We start from the raw sequence: 16,395 nt of genomic DNA on the forward strand, positions 1-16,395 counted from the left end.
AGATTAATTACAGGATTTATGATTATTGTTCAATAAATATCGTCTGAAAACGATTTGTTTGAAGTATTGCTTGATTGTGTTCCTTATAAATTCAGTATAAGTACATTAGATTATTGATTTACGATGTAATACTATTTAAATAATACTCATAGAAGAAATGTATTTGTGGTTCTCAATCTAATGTTTTGAATTATACAAATCGACCGACCCCTCCTACTCATAATATCGTTACCACAGATCGATTTTGAGTTTTTAACTCTTGTGTGGCTGTGATGTCACACTAGTCTACATAGATACAAGACTTAATATTTTTGTATTTAATTTATTCATTTTTTTCCATAATGAGTAATAATTATAATAATGTGACCTCACTGGTTTCCGGTGCCAAGGGCGCTTAACAAATATATATATATTTTTAATATTTTTACATGTGAGAATTTACAAACAAGAACACTGCGTATTTATGTTTATATTTTATTTATGTATACCTGTATTATTTATATTATAAAAAGGAAAATAACACATAACATTAACTATACATTTGTGGAGCAGTTGATTTAATATTGGTTTGAGCGAATGAGACAATCCATTTTACCTCTGCCCAGTTCCACTATCCATTTTTATTACCCTTTTTGAACATTCTTTCGCTACTAATTGTTTAAATGGACAGTGGAAGTACGTTATAGATTTAAATGGCATAATTTGTGTTTGTTTAAGTTGTCTTTGTGTATAGGATCTAGTGATTATATCACTCTTTTTTTTAAATGATGAAGTCGTATTTTTTGTTATCCTCAAATTGTCATTTTTTCATCGATTTGGAAAATAAAATTTGTATAACTATGCTGGATTTTAATATAAAAAATTCTTGCTTCGCGAAACCTTGTGACGCCAATACAGCAATACATCTGTATAAGAGAGCATGAAAATATAACTCTTAACATGAAAGACAGAGATGCTGTTTTTTGGCCTGTGTTTGTGTGGAACAGATTAAGTCGGTTATTGACAGTGAAAAATACATTCATACATTCATCGTATAGTAACCAAAAACTGTATTTGTATGAAAGACAGCAAAATGCTTAATGCAATTAATTAGCTAATGACATTTAATTTGTTTGATTTAAGTACCTAACAATATTTCGTATTAGTTTTGATATGCAGAATAACAACGTATATTGTCGTCAGTGCTTCTAACGATTAAAGACATTGTTTTTACGTGTCAAATGACAGTTATCGTATTTTTCACATACATTTTTTTAAAAGTTAACCCCGATGTAAAATGTTGTATTTTATCCTTTTTTCAGTCAGTCTTTGCGTCTTTTTAAATGTATAATATAATATGTGCATTTTTACAAAAACCGCAACAAATTTTATGTTTTTTTGTAAGCATATTATGGAAAAAAAAAATGAACGACATTTCTCTTAAAAAATCGGTCCATATTTAGATTTACATCAGCCAAAAATATCTTCAAATTCTTCTCGTTTTGTGGGTTAAGATATAAAAAATAAAAATAAAGTAAAAATAAAATAAAATAAAATAAGAGGTGTTAAAATAAGAAAAATATGTAATAGGTATGTTAACCGCTTAATTTTTCAAATAAAATTATATGGACTTGACTCTTCGAAATCACTGATTTGATTATTGATCTGAGTTCGCAAATCACCTAATCAATTTTAATCACGACTTAAAACAAAATACGGCAGTTAAAATCTTACAGACAATTATTAAAGGATTAAAATTAAATAACATGAATATATTTTAAATTAAGAAGGCATTAAAAAATCATTTTCCCTTTGATCAATAATTACGCAACCTTTCAATATAGCCCGTTATACCATGTTCCATTGTAATGGTTACCCTAAACCAATTAAACTCACGCCTCTCTTTTTATCCCCTTCTCTTTTTTTTCAACTATTTTTTAAACAACATAAAATATTTTCATAATCTAATCTGTACATGTTTGTACTAATCAGTGCATGTGCTTATTAAAATGCATGTTGTGTTGATTTTATATTTTTGTGCAACAATTATGGTGAAAGCGTATAGTGGGTTTTGCATGTTGGTTTAATGAGTGTCCTGACGAAGAGATGGGTACGTTTCGAAACCGGTCAACAAAGAAAAATCGGTAAGTGGTTATTTACAAATATTTAATAACATTTAGTCAAATGTTTGACCACAAAGTAAATGCTTTAAATATTAATTTACAAAATGTAAATTAAATTATTAACAAGGAAACATAAATGTTTGAAGAGCATGGTTTTAAAACCCCCACTTGTTTTAAAATCTTCGTAGAAATTTTTCAAGTATCCGGATGGGCAGAACAGAAATATGACGGTAATGCATGTTGGTAGTTCATATATCAAAAATAAGATTATTGAAATTAAAACATGGCATTAAGACGCGAGTTACGATTTAAAAAATAATCTCAATTTATTTTACCAAAAAAAGAAAATAATGAAAAATTAGAAAAATATATATTTTTTTATTTTATTTCCTTTTGTTAAATTTTAAACAAAATTTACCAATATCTAGATCGCGCCAAACTAAAAATAAATAAACGTTTATCGGCGCGTTTCTAATACTAATAAAAATAACAGGAAATTATTATAAATTCAACATTTCTGCCATTTATATTACACAATATTAAAATGCATGTCGTGTTGGTTTTATATTTTTGTGCAAAAACTTTGGTGGAGGCGTATAGTGGGTTTTGCGTGTTGATTTAATTAGTGTCCTGACGAAGAGACTGGTACGTCTTGAAACCGGTAGATTTCAAGACGTACCAGTAGAAAATATAGAAAAGAATACCGATAGAAAAGTCGGTAAGTGGTTACATGCAAATATTTAACAACATTTAGTATAGCACATATACATAAATGTAGCAATAGAAAAGCATTGCCGGGTTCAGCTAGTAGTTATACATAGTAGGTTATAAAATTAAAACACATTGTAATTATTTTTTTCCTTAATCATTCATTTACATAGCTTAAAATTTGAGTCTTCTAAATTGTTTATCCCAAGAGAAAAACACTTTTAAATTTTTAGGCTTACTAAAATAAAATAAATATTACATTAATTAAGTTAAATTTTTCTTCGTCTTCCATATCTTCTATACTCTCAAAAATGTTGTCTCTAAATAAATTTCAATCTTATAAACTAACTCCCTCTGGGCCTCAATTACGAACGCTATCTTCATGTGTATATATCGAGACGGTATACTTAACTTCTGTACTATCTGTATCTTCCTCGGTATGTACTACTTACTTGTCATCTCGACATCATATGATCAAATAGAACCAATGAATGACCCCGAAGAATTAGTCCGCGTTCCTTACTTCATTAACATTTAAAATAGTTCTCATTTATATTTTAAATAAAAATATGATAAAAATATTCTGTGATGAAAAGTGCCTACTTCAAAGCGATTATAAACTCCAATAAATCCCAATTCAAGCAAAAAATGCTCGCTCGAACATGATTTTTAAAAGACTCAACAATTGCCAAGACGATAACATGGTTAACGATCGTCTGTATTTATCCGCCAAGCGACTAAAAAGCCGGTTCTATCTACACGTCGCGTCGATACGTATTTACACGAAGATAAGAATGAATGAAATGGTAATGTTTATTTTCCATACTTATAATATTTCTTTCGAAATGTTGCCATTTGCGAATTATGCCGTCTCAGAGGTCACGTGGTCTTACACGTGGAGTTTTCAAACTTTACCGCTAGTGGCGCTGTACTAACTGTCAAAATTTTATCCCACCTCAATGACATTTTAAAAACGACTTATTTCTCTTTTTATTTTAAACAAGCCTTTAAGAAAAAAGTACCAACCTCAAAACGATTTAAATTTAAATAAATCGTAATTAAAGGAAAAAAATATCGATGGAACAAAATGTTTAACACTTTTGATGCGTAGATAAACGTATTGAGGGGTTCTAGACCCGTCGGAATAAACTGATGTACTTGATGGTGGGGGGATCGGTAGTGTATCTTAGTTGTCGATCGGGAGACTTTTATCTTAAACTATGACGCGATACTGAAGCTATGTCATTTCAGTGCGTAGATATGTGTACCGTGACGCTTCCCCTTGTTTCATATCGATGTACCTACCCAAAACTTGAAGGTGGGGGTGGGGTGGGGTGTATATTTTTGTAATCGCTAGAGAGAATTTATCTTCAACTATACCGTCAAGGTGAAGGTATGACGTCTTTATCTTCCTATCATAATCGAGGCCCTGGTCTGCAATTCAGCTTTGTCTAAAAGCATTAGGACGAACTCAGCATTTTCCTGATTAATATTGTTTTGAATAAAAAACACCAGCTCTCATAGTGACTTCCCCCTTAATAAAGATTACTGTGTCATTAGTTATGATGTCTTATTCACGATATATCTAATTATGCCTTAAACAGAAAGATGCTGGAATGAAAAAAGATACAGTTTATTCAAATATTGTTAATAAGATTTTGTATTAGGAATTTATTGATTATAAATTGTACACCCACGCTAATTATTATTATTCAACTAAAATTCGATTAATCCCGATTAAGTCGTATGTACGAGTATTTACGTTATTTAATATTTATGTACTTACAATATACAGTCGGCCTCGAAGTGTAGTGGTCAGTGAGCATTTGCGTATCATGCCAGAATTCTCGGGTTCGATTCGAGACATGGGTGAAATGAAATATTTATTTGAAAAAGTGTGTTTACACTAGAATATATCATAGTCTCTGGGCTGGTACCTGAAGCGTTAGACTGATCATCTAACCTTTACTGGAATCGAGTTGTGGTCTCGTGGCTAGTGTTGCGGACTCACAGATCAGACGTCCGAGGTTCGAATTCCACTCTACCCCAACTTGATTTCCATTTTCTGATAATCAGTTATTTACAACTCGTTGAAATGGTCACTAAAATTGAAATATTTGGGGATATTATAAGAACGCTAATATAAAAAAAAATATCAAGATACAATACGATTTGTGAACCAATGCAGTGCCTAATGCACCATTTGGTGCGGAAAGGGAATGACAATCATGAGACAAAATATAATTAGGTAGAATTAATTTAATTGTCTTTAATTTTAGTCTTTATTACAGCCTAAAAATACAATAAACATATTTCATTAAAAAAATCGTCAGATGTTCAATATTTTCTAGATAAACTAATAATAATAATGTTTGGATAATTTATAGAGCGCCATTTTTGTGAAAATCACCTCAAGGGCGCTGTACAATAAATAAATATCCCAGCACGTCTTGCAGCTACAGAGCGCATGGACAATAAGAAATCTAGCCCCTATTTACATTTTTATATTTAATTTTTTTATTTGACAATGAAGTTAAGAGTTTAAGTCATATTTTAAAAAACGAAATAAAAAGCAAATTTATAAATTTAGAAGTTAGATAACAACAAGTCTTGCAGCTACTGAGCGCATAGACGGTTGAAATTCTAGACCCCATTTACTGAATTGAGATATATCTATTTTACACATTAAACAGTGTTCTTTATCCACCTGGACACAGATCAATTTTGTATTATTATAGTTTAATATTGTTTAAAATAAATAAAAATACAAATAGTATCAGTATTTTATCATTCCCTTCCTAAAAAGTTTTCTATCATTCCTTAAAATTTCTTACACTCTTAATGAATTTTCTGTAGGGTAAAATTCACATTTTATCAATTAATTTATAAGCTCCTGGACATACAGACTATGTTATTGAAATCTCATAGGCCCCCGCCGTGCTAGATTCGATTCTGATACCTCGCAATGGACTGCCAAAAATAATTCACAAACCTATTTTTCAACAGTTATCGTACTTCTACTCAGAGGTAATTGGATCAGAAAGCGAAAAACACATTCATCATTTTTGAGATAAGCGAACTTACGAATATTCAGACATATAAATCTATTATTAATTTACACCCGTCTCTATCAATAAAAATATATCTTAACCGGTAAACATTAAGTCCCAAACTTAATATTTGTGATTGATGAATTTTTTTTATAAGGCGACTGATTAAGTAACAATTTCAATGTTTTTTTAAAACATTATTACTGTCGCCCAAGGCCCCTAAATAAAGAAAACTATTTTAAAAGCAGTTTTTGTTTAAATTGAGTAATAACCATAAATCATTACAATCTTACTATAATCGATCAACTGAAATAAAAGGTGAAAGGCTAGCACAGAGACATGCAAATTTTATAGGCCCAAAAATGTTTAATTATTTTTTTACTGATAATATTTCATTGATTACAAACTTTCAAAATTTTCTTTCTTTTAAAAAACATGCACTATCCTGGATTCAAACTAAAGATACGAACTCTTTTTTTCAATGATTTATTTTGTTGCCCTTTAATAATAAGGAATATTTTTGTGTTTTTTTTTTAATATTTTTTATTTCTTTTTTAATTACTATAAAAAAAATACCGTATTATCTTTTACAGAACATCTTATTTTTTCTTTCTTTTCTTACACAAAAATATTATAACTGTCCATAATTTATTATAGGAGCAAAAATTCATTGTCATTTTCTTGTATACCCACGAACAGGCCATGCCTTTGTTGGATATTTTCGTTTACTATTTTTACTATTAATGTGTATTTCATTGCTATATAAATATGCTTTATTTTTTAATACTCTGTTTTATCATTTATGTTTACTGTGAAAAAAAAAAAACATTTCCATATATTATTTCTTGAATTCGGCGATTTTTGACACGGCACGGCTTACTTGATTATATTGTACGAGTATCAATGGCGTCTCAATAAGTGGGATTGTAATAAATCTAGGAAAAAAAAAATCTTTAATTTTACACCTCCATTTAATTATCTATATATTATATCTACCGTCGTATAGGTTTAAATATCGAAGCGATGGTAAGAGGGTTAAGGCACTTTTCACACATGCCACGCAAATTCACCCGGCCCGGTAACTTTACCGCGTTCATTCTACTCTATTCACAACGTGTCAGCTTTTGTAGGGTGAACCCAGTAAAATTATCGCGCCGGGTGGATTCGCGTGAGTTTTTTATGCTTAGCCGTATTTGAAATTAAGTTCATATTTAAAATGTAGGTGCTTTATATTAAGGAGTATCCGAATCACCCCATGTGTGTTACGCGATTTTGCGTAGTTTTCGAGTTGTGATTTTTTAATGGGTTTTTGAAAGTTTTCAAACGGGTCGGTTTTTAATTTTTTTTTCTTGTCGAAGGTTTTCTAATTTTTTTCAAATTGTACTTTCACGCACAAAATAATCAGCAAAATTCTCTTTATGGCGCATCAGTAATTTTTTAGCTCTTCTCCGGTCGATATGATTCCGTATATGAAAGTGCCGAATGAGATAATCATCATCTCTATCGGCTGCCAGCTCCAGTGCATCCTCCCAAGTCAGGTTCGCGTCCCGTAGTTCTGACATGAACTGCCGACGAACAGTCAGCAAGAAGGCTAGCGTGGATAAGGCTCTCAGAAGGCATTCGCAATACTTGACCAAGTCCACTATAATGTTTTTTTTCATCTATTGATATATACAAAACGCCCCTTAATTTATTTAAAAATAAATTAAGACTCATTCTTTTTGGCTGCGATACGATCCCTCTTGCTATTTAATGATGCTCCAACTTACACACCTGAACACTTAATCCTACACAAATACACACAAACACACCTCTACACTTACTCTCACCCTTTTTTGTACCACAATTTAATATGTATATTTTTTATTTAGAAACTTCGATGGTCTATCTTTAAACCGTATGTTTTTTATGTTATTATATCATTGTCAACTGTTTGTTTCTGTAAAATAAATAAATAAATAAGTCAATTGTATCGCCTCCGCTTGATGACAGTTGTCACCGGAGTTTGCCGCGTCCGTTCTCTTATTACTTCATTCCTTACAAAGTCAAACCACCGCACACTTAAAATTCTTCTGAGACATCTATTCTCGAAACCCAGAATTTTGCTGTTTTGGGCCCTTGTGCGGTGCTACAATTCGCGTCCGTAGATGAAAATAGATGCTATTCGTATACAGGCGTTAAATAGGCGGCAATTCGTTTTTGTTGATTAAATATCTGTCATCATCACTGTCATCAAGCGAAGGTGATACGGTTGGCTTGGCTTTGTACTGCGGATGCCTCCTGAGAGCCATAACAGCTTTACAAGACATCAGGTTTTCGACTTCCTGGACGTCCACTTCTGATTGTTCGTCGGCAGTTCATGTCAGAACTACGGAACGCGAACCTGACTTTGGACGATGCACAGAAGCTGGCAGCCGACAGAGACGCCTGGAGGATCGTCGTTGACACCATATGCTCCAGCTGAGGAGCGGGCATGGAATGCTGATACATAATTCACACCCAATTCCAAGTTGACCTTTCCCTTACTGTCGCAAAAACACCTACGCGTCACGGTGCTGTGTAATCATTACACATGCAAAAAATCAGATATTTTAAATCGGAAAAATGTAATATTCGTATGCAATGAAGAAGTTCAGTGGTTATTTTAAATTTCATTTTTATTTGTTAATAGACTATTAAACTAAGCCAAATTATAAATATCAATTTTTATACAACGTATTATCAGCGCTACGATTTTTGAAAGTTTTGTATATCTAAAATAACTCCGCGAGTGACGTCAGAGGTTCTTTTCCGGTTATTCTCGATCAGTTCTTCTCATTGGTCCATCTGCGGCAAGAAAACTGGAAGTCTTCCATAACTCTCATAATCATTGGTTGATTCATATGAACCAGTAACGTCATTCAAAGTAGTTCGTTTTTTTTTTTTTCGAACATTTTATCAATATATTTATTTAAGATGTACTAGAACATAATAAAAAAATAACGTCAATTAACGCCTCAACACAGGTTATGCCCAGGGAGGTGTTCATATAGAAATTATAAAAATAAAAAGTTTTATGTGAAATAAATAAATAAATTGTAGATTGAACCACTTTACCTAATGGTCTCAACTCTTTGCGATTTCTCCTATCGTCGCCAATCTCTTCAATTGTGCGTTATCGTCCGAGATTTCATCTCTTCCTCATATCCGTATCAGCGGATCTCGCTGTGTTCGTTCACCTTACAGCACAGTCGTGATTTACGCATCTTGGTACAGGGTTTTCTAAAAGTTGGCCGTTATTGCGCGGATCGGATATCTATGAAGGCAATCGAAGAAGCGATCGTGATCGAGATATTAAAGTGTCAAATTAAAAAGAAAAACTCGATCTAAGGCCATTTTGCGTTGACTAATGTTATACGTTATACGCAATACGCACTGACCAATGACCGATACTTGCTAACAGTACCTACTAACTTTTTCGCCATCCTTTGAGTTAAATGCATGTGTCGAAAAAATGATGAAGATATGCTATTATTTAATTGAACATTCTTGTTTTAATTCCATTTTATGTCATTAGTAGTTAGAAATTTACAAAGACACATAACTCGTTGATGCACCGAGCTGTACAGTTATATTGTAAGGAAATATCATTAGAAATAAGATTGAAAAAATCATTGAAATGTTATTTTAAAAAACATGTGCGTAGCAAATAAGTTAGCTCTTAAAAGGCAATCTTATTCGGGTTGGTTTTATTGTGGGTTTTCCAAAAGAATGATTTCATGATTTTTTTAACGAAAATCATTTTATTGAAGGGGTTTTCTTTGTTTACAATGAGTAAGTACTTTAATTAAGTAATTTAGCATCGACTTTACCCTTGCGTATCTGTTTTTTTTCTCGAGATTATCATTAGAGCTTTTTTTGTAATGTGGTGAATTTGGTTTAAATGTTTTGATCTCTGCAATATTTTTCGTAAAAGCTTTCAAGTGTACATATGTATATTGTTTAGAAATGTTAATAATTAGTTTATATTTTCATAATAATTAGACATAAGTTAATATTAGGACATTCATGTATTATGTTTGTACTATTTTAAGACTGAATACAAAAAAATAAAAAAAACATTTTTACATTCTATAATTACATATAAATACTAGATATAAAAATAGTATTAAAATTTACACTTTCATCCCATTACGAAAATCACCTTTGGATAAATTTATGATATACTATATTATTATGTTCATTCATATAAGGTAGCAAAAATCTGGATTTGAAAATATCATGATATTTACATTAATATCAAAATATCATTTATATATCGATGTGTATCCTAGGTATATTCATAAAAAAATTACAGTATACATATAATAAAGCCTGTTATAGCAAAATAAATAAAAAAATCACAAATACACTGGTCATTTAATTAATGTGCACTCCCGCTCGCTGCCAATAACCGACTGATTGAACGCATTTCTTCTTTTGTTTTGTTTTTTTTTATTTTTTTATTTATTCATATTTTTCGCTTACAAACTATAAATTAATAATAAAAATAATGTGACCTCACTGGGGTTTCCCGTGCCGAGGACACTTAACAATTTAGTTTGTTTTTATTACATTTGAGAATAAACAAAGAAGACTCACTTAAAAAACAAACATAATTAACAAATATTCAGACAGTTTTAAAAACAAGGTATTTATATACATCTATATTATTTGTATTACAAAACACACAATGAAAACAACAAAAACCTAACATAAGCCATACAGTTGTGGAGCAGTTGATTCAGCATAGGTATGGGCGAATGAGACAATCCATTTTACTTCTACCTAGCTCCACTATCCATTTTTTTATAGCCTTTTTAAACATTTTCTCATTACTAATTGCTTTAATAGATAGTGGAAGTAGGTTATAGATTTTAATTGAATAATACTCAAAATCCCTTTGTCTGAAAGTGGTATTAGTTTGTATTTGTTTAAGTTGTTTTGTCTCTGTCACACAAACACCCTGCTACAGAACAGCGTCTCTTGTTATAAATTCCATTCTCGTGCTCTTTCTTATACAGCTAAATAGATTTATTGTGGTATTGGCATCACTTTCTCTCATACAACTATTCTTCGCATAGCGAGGAAAATTAATTCGGTGTGAAAATGTCCATTTGAAGATTACAAAAAATACTTTTTCATCATTAATAAAAATAAGAAAGATGTTGTAGACTCGTGTTACACACAGCCACATAAGAGTTTAGTATAGTAATGTTTTTATGCACCTAAAGTCCATTTCAAAAGATCCAAATAATTCATCAATACTAGAAATTAATAAAGACCGATGATTTCATTGATTTACTGTAAGTCAAATTATGGTACATTACAATAACCTGTATTTTTATTTACCCTGTGGACATGGGGCAATTATTTTTATTAATTTATGATACGAAGTATTCCGCATAACGAAATTATAAAAAAATTGCACGTACAAGGGCTTATTATAATTTGATTTATTTCTCGTAAATTACACGCACCACAGAACATGTCAATAAAAAAGATAGATTTGATGTCTCGATTAAAATAATGATCGGCGTTTTATCAAAACCTTCCCATAAAAAGACAATTGTAATAGCGACCATGAAATGGTATTGTTCTAGATCAGGGATCTTTAAATAGGGGCCTCCGTAATAAAAGTATAATATAAATATACGCAGTACATAATTTTTTTATTGTTTTTTATTATTATTTTACACGGCTTACCACCTTACAATGATTGTACACAGTAATACAAAATAAAATATACACGTAATGTAAATCAACAAATTTCATAAAATATTACATATAAAATAAACAAATACAACTGGGGAAATCTAAATTTAATTGGAAAATAACAATAGAGATACGGTAAAATGTTTTTTTGTTTTTATTAAGGAAACATACATTACAATACAATTTGAACGTAGTTATGTAGAAAACAGCCAGTCCATAATTTTAGACAAATGAGATATTTATGTTGTTGGGTGCAGTCAGATTAATTCTTTGTTTTGCTAAAAACAACCAGACCGCTTTCATCCAAAAAACTATATTAATCACCTTCTGAAAATGGTGTCAATCACAAAAACGGCATTTCTCAATTTGCATAAAATACACACAGCACAAGAAAAGTCTTAGTTTACTTTGAAAATTATTAAAACTGGTCAAATACAGATTTAAATTCTTGTTAGTAAAATAAATAAAAAAAACCTATATATTCATTGTTTATCATTTGTTAAAGTCAAAAAATTCCAACTTTTGTGTAGATTTGATAATTCACTCTTTTCACAAAAGTGCTATTATCTCAGTTTCACTTTTCTATGGCTGGCTGCTTTTTGCATAACTACGTTAATTACATAGTTTTATAGTGCAAAATTAGACCTTACTCTAATGGACCAGTGAAGTTTCCATATTTTATTGTTATTAAATCTAAGGTTGTCAATTAACTATTTTTATTTTTTCTAGTACAAAAAGAAGGAAAAAAACATAAATGGAAGTAGTTTAAAAATCAAAATCAAAGTAATAAAGTTGTTTCATATGTTTTTAGTTAGTATTCACATAAATTGAATTAATAATAAAAATGAAGAAAAAAACTTAGTAAAAGTAATAAAAGGTAAGAATTACAATAAATAAGAATAAAGAAAACATACTTCAATGCAAAAAAATACATTTTCGAAAAAGAAAAACATATATATACTAACATATTTTAGGAGATTTAAAATTTAATCAATGAGAACAAACTTTAAAAGAAATAAAAGACAATCAACTTAATTTAATAAAAAAAAACATCTTCAAAAATAACGACACATTATAGTATAAAAATACTATACACTATATGAGGAGAAAACAGTCGGCCTCGTGGTGTAATAATCAGCGCATTTGCCTACCATCCAACCTCTTTCACAACACGGACTATCTCTTCGTTCTAGTAACGAGAGAACCCTTTTAATACCCAGTCATCGCTCTAATTTTCTTGCCTCATATTTCACAGTAGTAGCCGTTCGATTGTGGAATAATCTACCCACTAATGTTAGAGAGGCCCCTTCTTTATTTACATTTAAGTCAAGATTGGAATGTCACTATCTAAATATTTAAATTGTTCCTTTATCCTTTTTCTTTCCTACCTAACCCCTCTCCTCTCTTCATAGTATAGTGTTAATTTTTCATTTTATATATATATTTATTTTTGTTAATCTTTGCTTTTAATTTTTGTATAAAATTTTAAGTTTCAATATGTCCATGTATTTATAATTTTCTCAAACTGAACGGTTTGGGTAGGTAGGAAGAAATCGCCTTAAGGCAATATGCCCACCCTTATATGTATAATTATTGTATATGTAACTAAAGTGTCAAATAAGATGTCTCGGGTTCGATTCCCGACATGGTTTATATGAAATATTTTTTTAAAAGGGTGTTTTTACACTAGAATATTTCATTGCCCTGGACTGGTACCTGAAGCATAAGACGGATCATTTTACCTTCATGTAACAAAAATGATCAAGATACGCTACGATTGGTGTACGAATACAGTGCCCTATGCACCGTTAGGTGTGGAAAGGAAATGATGATAAAGGGGAAAAAATGATATAAATTCTCCAAATACAGCCATTGTAAATTTAAAGTAAAAAGTGCTCTAGACAACTTTTGATTTGTAAAAAGGGTGGTTTCAAATCTCAACAAAAATTAAAGTTTGATGAAACTTGGAAACCAACTCTCGAAATTTCGAGGCTTTTCGATGCTTACGATGATTCGTTTAAAAATTTGTAGGTACATATTATAAAAAAATAAATTATGATGTAAATATAAATAAAAAATAAATAAACAAATAAAGTAAATGAATCACAATAAAAATAAATACATAAATCAAATCATAGCATACTTTTTATTACACTTTTTATTAAAACAAATAAAAAGCTCATCAAAATTTGTTGTAACCGAGAGGGAAAACACGAGAAGGGGATACGGAAGTCAAGGCATTTACAGGTCTTATGACTTGTCGTTGGCCAATTCAAGTGGCTACTTTACACATTGTGTAACATTCACCATTCTGCCCATGTTTAAACATCCACATTTCCTCAACTCTTCTATCTATTAGGGGCCGATAAGGGAACGATGATGATTATGATTTAAAATAAAAAAATAATTAGATTAGATTATATTTATTTATTTATGACAAAATACATCGTTTTTAACATTATTTTACATATTTTTTTGTACGAAATATTCCCAATCAGCAAAAGTGCTGTTATGAAAAGATATAATATATTATGACACAATATTTTTAATTAAAATTCAATAATATAACATCACATATCACACGGGCTGTAAGAATTGTTTTATTTAGGTGTTTTTTAAGTACGTATATGTTTTGTATATTTTTTAGGTCATTAGAAAGTGAATTGAAGAAATTTATTGCTCTATGCACAAATCTGTTAGTCCTAGATTGCTCCTTATATTACTTAAAAATAATATTATTTTAAAACAACCGATAATATAATAAGCGCGACAGTAAAGACGGTGAGAAAGATCATTGGTTTTGAAAATATATTTATTTATGAATAGACTTTTAAACGAAATCAAAATATAGAAAAACTCGTTTTTTGACTCAAAACTTGGGCTGGTCGATCGATCGGAAATTTATGTAAAATTTAAAATAAAACAGTAAAATAAAAGGTTGATATTCCCTGCTCTAAATAATAATATATAACTTAGAAATGATAATAAATAATATAGGCCGATATGTATTATAAATGATAGAAAAATAATTGAGTAAGACGAGCCGATTTTCTAATTCAACATTTTCTTTTATTGCTCAGATGATAAATTGTTTTCGGCATCAAATGATTATCGATGGTTTTTTTTGCAATTTTACTATAGAGACCGCAAAAGAAAGGCATAAGCGAAATTGAACGTAATTATGCAGAAAACAGCCAGTCCACAATTTTGAAAAAATAAGATATTAATATTTATGTTATCGGGTATAGTAAGGTCAATTCTATGTTCTGCTAAAAACAGCCAGACCACTTTAATACAAAAAACTGTATTAATCACCTTCTGAAAATAGTGTCGATAGAGTAATTTTTTAATTTGCAGAAAACCCCCACAGCACTGAAAAAATACTGGTCAAATAAATAATTAGATTCTTGTTGGTCATATAAAAAACGAAAGTTTTCATTATTTTTCATTTATTTAGGTCAAAAATATTCCAACTGTTTTGTCGATTTGATTATTCACAAAAATGTTATTATATCAGTTTTACTTTTCTATGGCTGGCTGCTTTCTACATAACTACGTTCAATTATCCTGGAATATTGTTTATTTATTTTGCACCACAATCCAAGAGGCCCAGTTAAAGACAATACATAGTCAAATTTCACATTTTAAATACACATAATTTACGAGTCACCATATTATTTATTTTTTCCGTGGGACGTCGAAAAAACTTTTTACAAAAGTTTGGATATTTAATTTCACACTTATTTAATAAACTCTTAGGGTTACACAATTAAACGCCCAATTTCGGGCGTTTTGGAGTGACTTTTAACTTATTTAAGTAAATTTCTTTTTCAGTTTCGACCGAAACTAAAACAGAAGCAAAACAGTTAATCACTATTGGCGAGAAAAAAAAATCTTTTGTAGATTTTAAATTTTACACACTAGAAAAAAAATTGTTTTAAAATAATCTGAAAAATACGTCTAAGCTAATGAAGCAATCGCATTCATTATTTTATTCATACATACGTACCTAGGTACTGTATTGATGTATTAAATCAAATTTCACATAAAATATGTGTTCTTTTTTTAACTGCATTTTACCTATTACAGGATTTATTGTCTTTGATATTATGGTTTTCAGAGTGCCGAAGCCATAATATCAAAGTCAATAAATTCGGAGGGTTTATTTGAAAACGCAGGTATTTTAGGCACCCTGAATAAACACTTCAGTTGTCTGGTGTTAAACACTAATCACGTTTTTTTGCCAAATTGCTCACCCGGCTCGTTGGTCTAGGGGTATGATTTTCGCTTAGGGTGCGAGAGGTCCCGGGTTCAAATCCCGGACGAGCCCGAATATTTTTTACATTTTTTTTTATTTACTCATTTGAATGTTTTAAAAACATTATTCATTATACAGTAATATCAAAAATATATTTGCAAACTACTTTTATTATTAAAATGCCTGTCAAATGCGACAAACGCATGTGATATATATAGGAACCCTACTACTTGTTAAGAAAGCTATGTTCTACAAATATTATTAATTTGATACCATGTCGAAGTTCAGTGTTTTATTTTTTTTCATTTTTATACATCGCATTATCAGAGCTATGGTTTTTTTAAGGTTTTGTATTTTTTAAATTACTCCGCTTGTGACTTTCGAGTTCTCTTCCGCTTCTTTTCGGTCAGTTCTTCCGATTGCTACGTTGTCTTACCGTAAACCAGCAATCTTTCACAACTCTCTTATCATTGGTTGATTTATATGATCTAATGACGTCGTTTGAAATAGTTCGTTTTTGTTAAAATATTTTTCAGTATTTTTT

The 16,395-nt window shown here is 30.3% G+C and overlaps 1 non-coding gene across 1 annotated transcript; it reads left to right on the forward strand.

The window, feature by feature from the left end:
* Nucleotides 1-15,851: 15,851 nt before the first annotated feature.
* On the forward strand, nucleotides 15,852-15,923 carry TRNAP-AGG (transfer RNA proline (anticodon AGG)). Its single transcript has one exon. It is a non-coding gene; the product is annotated as a tRNA-Pro (tRNA).
* Nucleotides 15,924-16,395: the final 472 nt, after the last annotated feature.

Source organism: Micrasema longulum, unplaced genomic scaffold, assembly GCF_059751315.1.
Source record: "Micrasema longulum isolate JH-2025_06_02 unplaced genomic scaffold, ASM5975131v1 h1tg000104l, whole genome shotgun sequence".
Classification (NCBI taxonomy): domain Eukaryota; kingdom Metazoa; phylum Arthropoda; class Insecta; order Trichoptera; family Brachycentridae; genus Micrasema; species Micrasema longulum.